Below are 8,648 nucleotides of genomic sequence, written 5' to 3'. Positions count from 1 at the left end.
CTGCAAGCCAGTGTCCCGTAGAAACAAACTTCCATGTCCCAAGGTGGTTGTTGCAGCAGAATCTTTGCTTTGGTGTCACTTTACAAGTGTTGATTTTGATATCAAATTAACTACAGCTTCTGCTTTATTCTGCATCAAAACTTCTGAAATGCAGTGTGTTTTGTTTGTACAAAATGAAACTACTTTGCAGGAAATAGAAGTGTGCTGGGTGAGGAAAAATGCAAGTTGCAAGTTTCTCGGTCCTGGATAGGTCATGCACTTAGCAGCACCACCTCTTCTAAGCAGGTAAGGAAGTGAGTACTCTGTGTTCTGATTTTGAACTGTTTGACTGTTAAGCTCCATATCCTAGGAACAATGCGCTCAGTACCCTAAAGGGCAGCTGCTGAGACACTGATAAGTGTATTGAACTCAAATGCTAAATGTGAACAGTGAAAGTAATCAGTGGTGATAGACTGCAGTCATTTTAAGCCAGGGTCACTGTATTTGAAGTTGCTTATCAGTTCAGGCAGATAAAACTGGCTTGCTTACGCATGGTTTTCCCCAGACAAAGGTCTGGGCATTTGTGTACTGTCTTGCATCTTTGAAATAATGAAGCCTACAACTACAGTTGGGAAATACTGTAACCTCTTTGCACGGGTAACAGTGAATGCCAAGGTTTGGAGCAGGCCCTTAATTAGGACTTCAGCCTTTTGATCTTATTAAGTAGTTCTGATTCTTATGTTTGTACTGCCTCCACTTTGAGTAATTGTGCAACAGGACATTCATGTGGAGCCTGCGCTGTAGCTCGCTTATCTTTGTGAGGGAGCAGATCTGTCCAAAAATGGATCTTTTGTTTTGCCTTTTATTAAGAAAAATACTGATGTTGGTTTAAGGATAGATCTTTTTTGTTTAATTTCCAGAAAGAATTGCTGGCAAAGGCATTGGCATCTCAAGTGGAGCAGTGGGATCTGTGATCCTTAGAGCATTTGATCAGTGTGGGTTACAATAAAGTCAGTAGTGAAAAACTGCTGATGTACTTAGGGGGTAAGCCTAGGAGAAGGTAAAATTATTTAGAGGATTAGCTGAAAAAAAAATGCAGTGTGTCTTGGATACTTGGGCATTTCAACACTGTATCTCTAGGTCCTGCCATCCTGAGACACGTGGGCCACTCTCACTCTGCTTTCTTTGCTTTCTGTATTTTATAGACTTCGGTAATTTTTTCTTTTCTAGAGTTAAGTGTTGGATGCTTACTGAAGCCAGCAGATACATCCCCTTATCAGCTATTTAACAGGGGGGTGTGTGTGGCTGCAAGGATGCATGCAGCTTAACTTCTCTTCCAAAGAGTTACTACTGGGCCTGAGAAGCAGAAAGAAGCGTTGCATCTCCAATCCATCCAATCTAATAGATTCTTAATATAAACTGCTAGTGGCTTCTGTACTATGTGTCACTCCTATGGTTATCTTTTAGAGAAAATAGCTGGTTCTGTGATCACACTGCACTTCTTATTGCAGACACCTTTCCCTCTTAAGGGATGTTGCTTCAGTGTTGGAGAGGAGAGCAGTCTTGACAACGTGATCTGACCAGATGACTTTTGTTCCTCATGGCCGTGGCCTTATAAAGACCATCCACCAGGAGCAGCTGCATCACACTGCAGGGCACTGAGCTGACAGCCTGCCTTCTGGGAGCTGCTTGGAGGCTCATGAGGTAATGGTGTGACTCTTCCACCTGGGCAGATTATAGCATTTTCTCTTCTGCAAGGAGAGATTTTTATCAGGTATGCAGGCTGGCTTCTGGACTGGGGCGTGCCACCTGTTTCTCCCCAGAGCCAGCCTAGCTTCTGGGGCTCTGTGCCCTGAATTATTTCAGAAGTGGTTTGTTGTCATTCTGAGCACAAACATGTAACATTGCAGGCTGGTCCAGGTATGTGTGTGCATGAGGTGACATGGCTCTGCCTAATGTGGGACTTAACATTCAGCCAAACTGTTCTCACCTATCATTTGCACACTATTTGTTTCTCAAGTGTCAGATTTTGCCTCTCATAGGCACAAGCATCTCCACATGCAGTGACTGTAATTCCAGTAGTATTAATCTGTGGCAGAAAGTGCAGCAGATTCAAGGGGAATGGTGGAAAAATCCTCGGTCAGTTCAAAGCTGATTGGGTTTGCCATGCTTAATCTTTACTCTTTGTGTTCCCCCTCTGAAAACTGAGCTAATGCTCAATCCCGTGAGTGTACAGGACTGTCACTGCCTCGTTGTTTATGAAGCACAGTGAGAATTCTGAATGGGACCCAACTTAGACCCAACTTACTCCTAGTTGGAGCTTGAAACCAGCTCTGTTTTTACACTTAACATCCTTTCACACAGTGTCAAAGCCAGGGTTTGCTCCTGTTGTGGTGTAGTATCACTTCAGAAGGTAGCTTGTTAGGACTGGTAGTACTTGGTGGGAAAGCCAAGCTCTGACATTGTGGCACTCTGCTGTGAGACCAGAGAGGCTGTAGGGAATGGCAGCTACCCTGGATGAGAGGCAGACTCTTAGTGCAGTACTCAATGCAAGTCCTTGGTGCTGGAGATAGGGGTACAAGAAAGATAATGTCCCATTACCCAATCGGTGTTATGCAATATGTTGAAGCAATACCAGGCAGTGCTGTGGCAAGGGGAGCATGCTTTCCCCCTTGTAGCCAGCCTGCTTGCGTGGGGGTGGGCATGGCAGGAAATTGTGGAAACAGTTCTTGCCCTTTATTCGCTTTCTGTGTTTTTGCTGTGTTGGTAGCAGGCAGCTGCACAAAGGGCGAGCAGACACTTCACCAAGTAGGGTCAGTACGGCCAGCAGGGCTTCCCTCGCTGCCCAGCATGGCATTGCCTGCAGTGTGGTGCTGGCTGCTTCCTCCAATACTTCGCTTTGTGGAACTGACCTCTCATGTACCACACAGAAACAGGGCTGATGTATGGTGTGTTGCTGATGCTGTATCCCCAGGGAGCAGCTTGAGTGGCCATGAGCAGTGGCAGCCAGTTCTCCTGGCTGTGTGCTGTCACTCCCTGATGGCGCATCAGCAGTACTCATCCATTTCTACCCCAGGGCTACAGTACCTTTTAGTGGCAGTAGCTAAATCACCAGAGATGTGTAAACCATCCCGGCGTGTCTTGGATGTGCGAGTCCGTCACAGGTAGAAAGAAAATAACACTTAGAAATCTCGTTTCCAGGACCTCTAGTGCGGCATCTTTTAAAAATATCAGCAGTGACAAGCTGAGAAAGAAACCTTTGTCTAGACGCTTGTTTCCTAATACTGAATGCCAGGAGTTATTTCTCTTTACCTTTCTGGAGACTTAGTGGCTGGAGAACATTCTCTTTCCAAAGGAAATCCTTTTAACTTTGAGCAGCTTGAGACTCTAATTGGATGAAATAATAGCTTGGCGCTCCCCCAAGCAATATGATTTTTATCTTTTTCGTTGTCTGCAAAAGTCTGGCTTGTTGCAGTCCTGTGAGTCATGGAGGGAGTGTGGATGGATGGCAGAGGGTGCTGGTGTCCAGGGCCAGGCCCTTGGTGAGGTGGACATGTGGCTCTCAGAGGGACATGGCCATGTCTGCCCCGATGCTGGGGTGGTGCTGCCTGCCTCAGGGCTGCCGTGGTCCCATCGCTGATGCTGGCCTGGCTCTGGGCAGCTTTGTTAACTTTTAAGTTACACAAGAGGGATTTTTTTTGTTGGCCACTGCTCTGGTTTCTCCAGGTGACTCATCTTCTAATAATCATGGATTCGTGCTTTGTCTCAGCTGAACACTGACTATTCATCAGCTTCAACTAGCATGTTTTGACGTTTTTGGTGGAGCCTTAGATTTTTATGATTTAGCCCAGCAATAAGCGTGATAAACACCAAAGCTTTGAACCCCTCAGGATTTTGTTTCTGTACAGTGTATTAAACAAACAAAGGTATCCAACGCAACTTTCTCCCTTGCCTCAGAAAAAAAAGCCTTAGGCCTTGGGGTGCACTGAATCAGCCATTGCCTTGGCTGTAGCACCTTGCCTACCTGCATTCCCAGAACTGGGGGGCCCTGGCCAGGGGATTCCTGCCTGTGCCAGGGAGAGCAACTTACCTGGGTGAGGACAATGCAAGGCACGCTGAGCAAAGGTGGCTGAGGTGCAGCAGGAAGCTGCGGGTGATCTCTCAGTTCTCTGCTGACTTATTCATCGTCAGATGTCTGAATGCTGGCAGGACTGGGCTGAGCCTTCAGCTCCTCTTGGGGCTCTCAAGGTTGGGGCTGCACAGGACAGGCATAAGCTGAACCAAAATGAGGATTGCTGTGTGCCCTCATGCCCTTCGCCAACAAGGAACTGCCTATCTCCTGTGCCGGCATTGCTTCCCTGGGGCGTTTTTTCCTCTTCTCTGTTTACCATCCTTACAGCTTGTTTTCCTTCCGGCAGCTGCTTGCAACAAAGTGCTGGCAGACAATCTTATCTCGGGGCACAGCCTGTCCTGCTCTGCTCTCTGCAGCATCAAGGTCCCCATGGGGCACTGCACAGGGGCAGCCATAGCAGCTTGGCTTCAGATGGGCACGTGGAGAGGTCCACATTGTGTGTCTAGGAGGGTGACAGAGTCTATTTCCCTCCTTGTCTCATTTGCTTGGTTTGTTGATCAGAATGGTTCTGCTCCGTGGCATCTGGGAGAGGAACTCATCTGGCTTTCAGGAAAAGAGGCCTTAAAACTCCAGGGAATATAGGTTGAGAATTCTCATTGCTTGTGCTTTGAAGCCAGCATGCCTGATAACTGAAATGCACCTAAAACTATTAAAGAAAGTAGCACTTCCTTTATAGAAATAAGTATTTCATTAAATAGCATGGGAACTGTTGAAAGAAAATTAACCAGTTCTCTTGCTGAGCTGTACCCTGCCAACACAAAAGTATCTCATCTTAAGCAAAAATTGGAAAGAGATGAGCCTGAAAGCTTCATGGCACCTGCACAGTTGTTGGGGCAGTGCTGAAGTGTTTCATGGAGCTGCTGGTGAAGACTTATTCTCCAAAGGTTTTTGCTGTAGGAGCTTCACATCTCCTGCAGTGTCTGTAGGAGGTGGAGAGCTGCTGGGCCTATTGCAGGAAGTGGCAGTCTTCCCATGTGCTTTCCAAGATGCTCCTTAATGGCCTATAGATGCTGTGTTGATGGGCACGGGCTCAAGATGACTTATGTTGCAGTGAGGTGAGCTCTATGGTTAGAGCCTTGTTCAGCAGCCGGCCATCTGCATTATCAGACTGTTTACTTTGGTTTCCGAAGTCCAACATATGTGCATTGCTTCACTAAGGATGAGCCCAAGGAACTGTTGTATGCCACTGCTTTTGGCTGGCTCCATCCATATGCATTTTGGAGTTCATTTCCTTTCTTTTAGCATACAGTTGAGAAACTTGCCGACAAAAGCTGAAACACCAATTTAATCATGTGAGACTATAGTGCTGTCAAGTGTATCAGATAGCATGAAATATGCAATAAGTCTTTGGAACTGCAGCTCTGCTGCTGGCAGCTGAGCAACTACCGTGTGCTGAGGTCACAACTACAAAAAAAGGTATTTAAATGTGCTTTTAACTTAAAAGGAAAGTCAGTATGAAACGGGAGAATCGCTTAGTGATGTTTCTGTGATTTCTCAATTAGATTTGCTCAATGTGTGATGTAAAATCTGAGTTTTCTCTGCTGTCAGTTGTTGACCCCTGTCCCCTGTGGAAGCCCTGACCTTTAGAAATAGCTGCAGCTGGAGGGTTTGCCTACCAGGAGAGCTGTGCTTCACTGCACCTGGGGAGAAAGGGGAGGAGGGTGTAAGTGTGGAGCCCTGCAGATCTGTTTTTGCCCCCCACCTGACCCCAGCAGGCACCTCTGCTCTGTGCAGGGAGGGGGTTGGGCCCAACCCAGGTGCTTTTGGCTAGACTGGATCTGCAAAGCAGAGCATCTGCACATTGCTGAGGAGTGCTGGTGTGCAGGGCTTGATGCAGCTTCAGTGTTGCACAGTCACCCTGTGTTAGACGTGCCCTTTGCCAGGTGTTGCAAGTCATCACAGGGTGATGCCTGCAGGAAAAAGGGACTAATCTGGTGATTTATTCTTCCTACAGTTGCTGCCTTAAGAGGGACAAAAGTCTATCTCTGATGCTTTTTTTGGTTATGTAGTTTGCATGGAGCAGGTAGTTCTGTTTTTTCAGACTGCGGTATCCGAGGTTAATTCTGCATCATATATGGAAGGTGACATAAGCCAGGGAGTACTTTTTTTTCATTAGGATGCCTACGGAAAACAACAGCAAAGAAGCCACCATTGCTGCTGGAATGGCTCCCCCACCACAAGCCAACCTGCCCAGCTACCACCTGGTGGGATACCTGTTGGAGACCAAGAACTCTGACTGTGCCCATTTCCCGTAGCTGCTGGCTACGTCAGGGCACAGCTGTGGTAATTCTGGTGATGCAAGCTGCTCCCTCAGCCTTTCCAGACAGGAAGGGGAAGAGCTCTGTCTCATCTAAAAAGCAGAAACATCTGTAAAGGCCAGTGTGAGTTTTTTCAGAATGAATCTGTGAGGATAGCAGTGATGCGGGGGTGATTTTAGTTTTCATCCATCATTGTGGATTGCTTTCAACTGTGAATTCATTGATAAATATTTAATACTCAGTGCGCAATTCCATTTTGATGTGTAATCTCCAGGGACACGTCCTCCTAATACAGAGGGGGGGAAGGAGGGAAAATGCCTAACAAAATTAAATCACTCCTTGTTCCACTCAAAGTATTCATATCAGTGTTTCCAGGTTCCTGTGGTCTCTTTGCGTAGCTGAGGTGCTGCAGAGGCTCCTGCTGTGCTTTGGTGAGGGAGATTGTCGCTGAGGTGTGCTACAGAGCAGCTCCTTGTCTTGCTGAAGCCCCTTCCTGCAGCATTCTGTATTAAAATGCATGAGTGTGTTTCCAGGGGATATCTTCCTTACGTTCCTTTTCAGTCCTTTGTTTCTAGTTCATCTGAAGTAGCAGCATTGCTGCTGTGCTATGGAAAACGAATGTTTAGCCTCAACATTCTTGAAGCTGCCTGTGCTGCAACAAACTTTCCAGAGCTGTTGTGACTACAGGATGGCTGAACCAAAGGGGAAAAGCCCAAGGGATGAAGGAGAGCACCTAGTGAGCATAGAGCCAACCCTGTGTGCTGTCCGGGGCCCAGCAGGGTCAGGGCTGCTCTGGGCACTGTGGTCTGGGCTGGTGTAGTTTGACAAAGCTGACAGCCAGGTGCTGTGATGTGCTGACCTCATCCATGGCATGTGCAAATCCAGCCCGTTGCTGAGACAAAAATGGCTTTAAGCCCTGTCTATCCATCTGTCTCCTCAGTCAGGTTTCCCTTCACCAGCTGGCATGAAAGGTGTTTTTAACTGAAACTATTTCCAGCTATTTCTCCCTTCAGAAACCCTCGAGTGTTTGCATGCCCCCTGCAAAGAGCTTTTCTCAGCATTTTGACTGGAAAGCATTGCAGCTTCATAGCTGCGTGGCAGGTATTTGAGCATGTCCCCTTGCTTTATGAACAACTCTGAGAACAGTTCATGTTGCACAGGAAGGGCATGTCTCTTTCTCCAAGTACCCATTGTTGTCTCCTATTCAGGAGCTTTCAGAAGCTACAGGCTGGCAGAGTGCAGCTCATGGTAACGGGCAGGGGCACCTTATGTGCTTCATCGTTACTGGGCTGTGGTGAGATGCTGGGGCTCGGCACCCACTGCGCTCTGCTCACCACCTGCCCAAGAAATGCTTGGTGTGAAGTCAAGGCCGCTGCTGTTGTGCAGTAGTTGGCCTGCTTTGAAAGATTATCTTCTGTGTGTGTGTGTGTGGTGAGTTTTTATCCTCCTTTTCCCCAGATGTAGCAATTTGTGGCCAAATCTCATGGTCTCAAGTGAGTGCTCTGGCAGAAGAAACTACTTTAGAACTTGACATAACCTAACTTTAAGATAAAAGCCTTTATGTAATCACTAGTTTGCATTCACGGTTGCTTTGGTTTCTCTCATCATCTAGAAGTTATTTTCTTCATGCTGGGAGTTGGACTTTCCTGGCACTGCATCTGTTTTCAGCGATGTATACACACAACTGCTGACAGCTCGGAGCCTGATCCCATGTTCCTTGACCCTGGTCCTAGCTTGTTTTTGCTGGCACAGTTATAAAGCCTCCCATCTCTACTGATGACCAGTGGTGGCCCTTCAGCTGCCTGAGGAACGCCCAGTGCTGTCTCAGAGTGGTCTGGCCTTTCTCGGTACTAAAAGAAGATGGTCCTATTGCTGTTCATGTAGCAGCCTGCTGCTCTGTGCTCCTTTCGTGTTCTCATTCAGCTCTCAGTGTGCTCTCCTCTCCCTGAAGCTTTATCAGAGACTCACGGTTCCATCACAGCTTTATGGCATCCAGCATGATGCACATGCATCCTGTAGAGCTGCTATGTGCTTTGAAGCACACCTCTTCCATCCTGTGCTTATCTCCCAGGCACAGCATGAGGCTGGGTTTGCTTCTGCCGACAGGCTGCTTTCAGATCTCTGATGAAAGGATTGTGAAGGATCATTGTTGTCGAGCAATCACTTCTGTTTCCAGTGAGCATCAAGCAGGCTGCAGGCATGCAACATCCTGCTGAAACCATGATGAGCTATGCCTGCTAGCAGCAGGTTGCTGTGCAGAGCAGGACTGGGGCAAGAGG

Source organism: Coturnix japonica, chromosome 7 (assembly GCF_054131305.1).
Source record: "Coturnix japonica strain WE chromosome 7, WE-NBRP24, whole genome shotgun sequence".
In the NCBI taxonomy this organism is placed as follows: domain Eukaryota; kingdom Metazoa; phylum Chordata; class Aves; order Galliformes; family Phasianidae; genus Coturnix; species Coturnix japonica.
Note: the sequence above shows the minus strand (reverse complement) of the source record.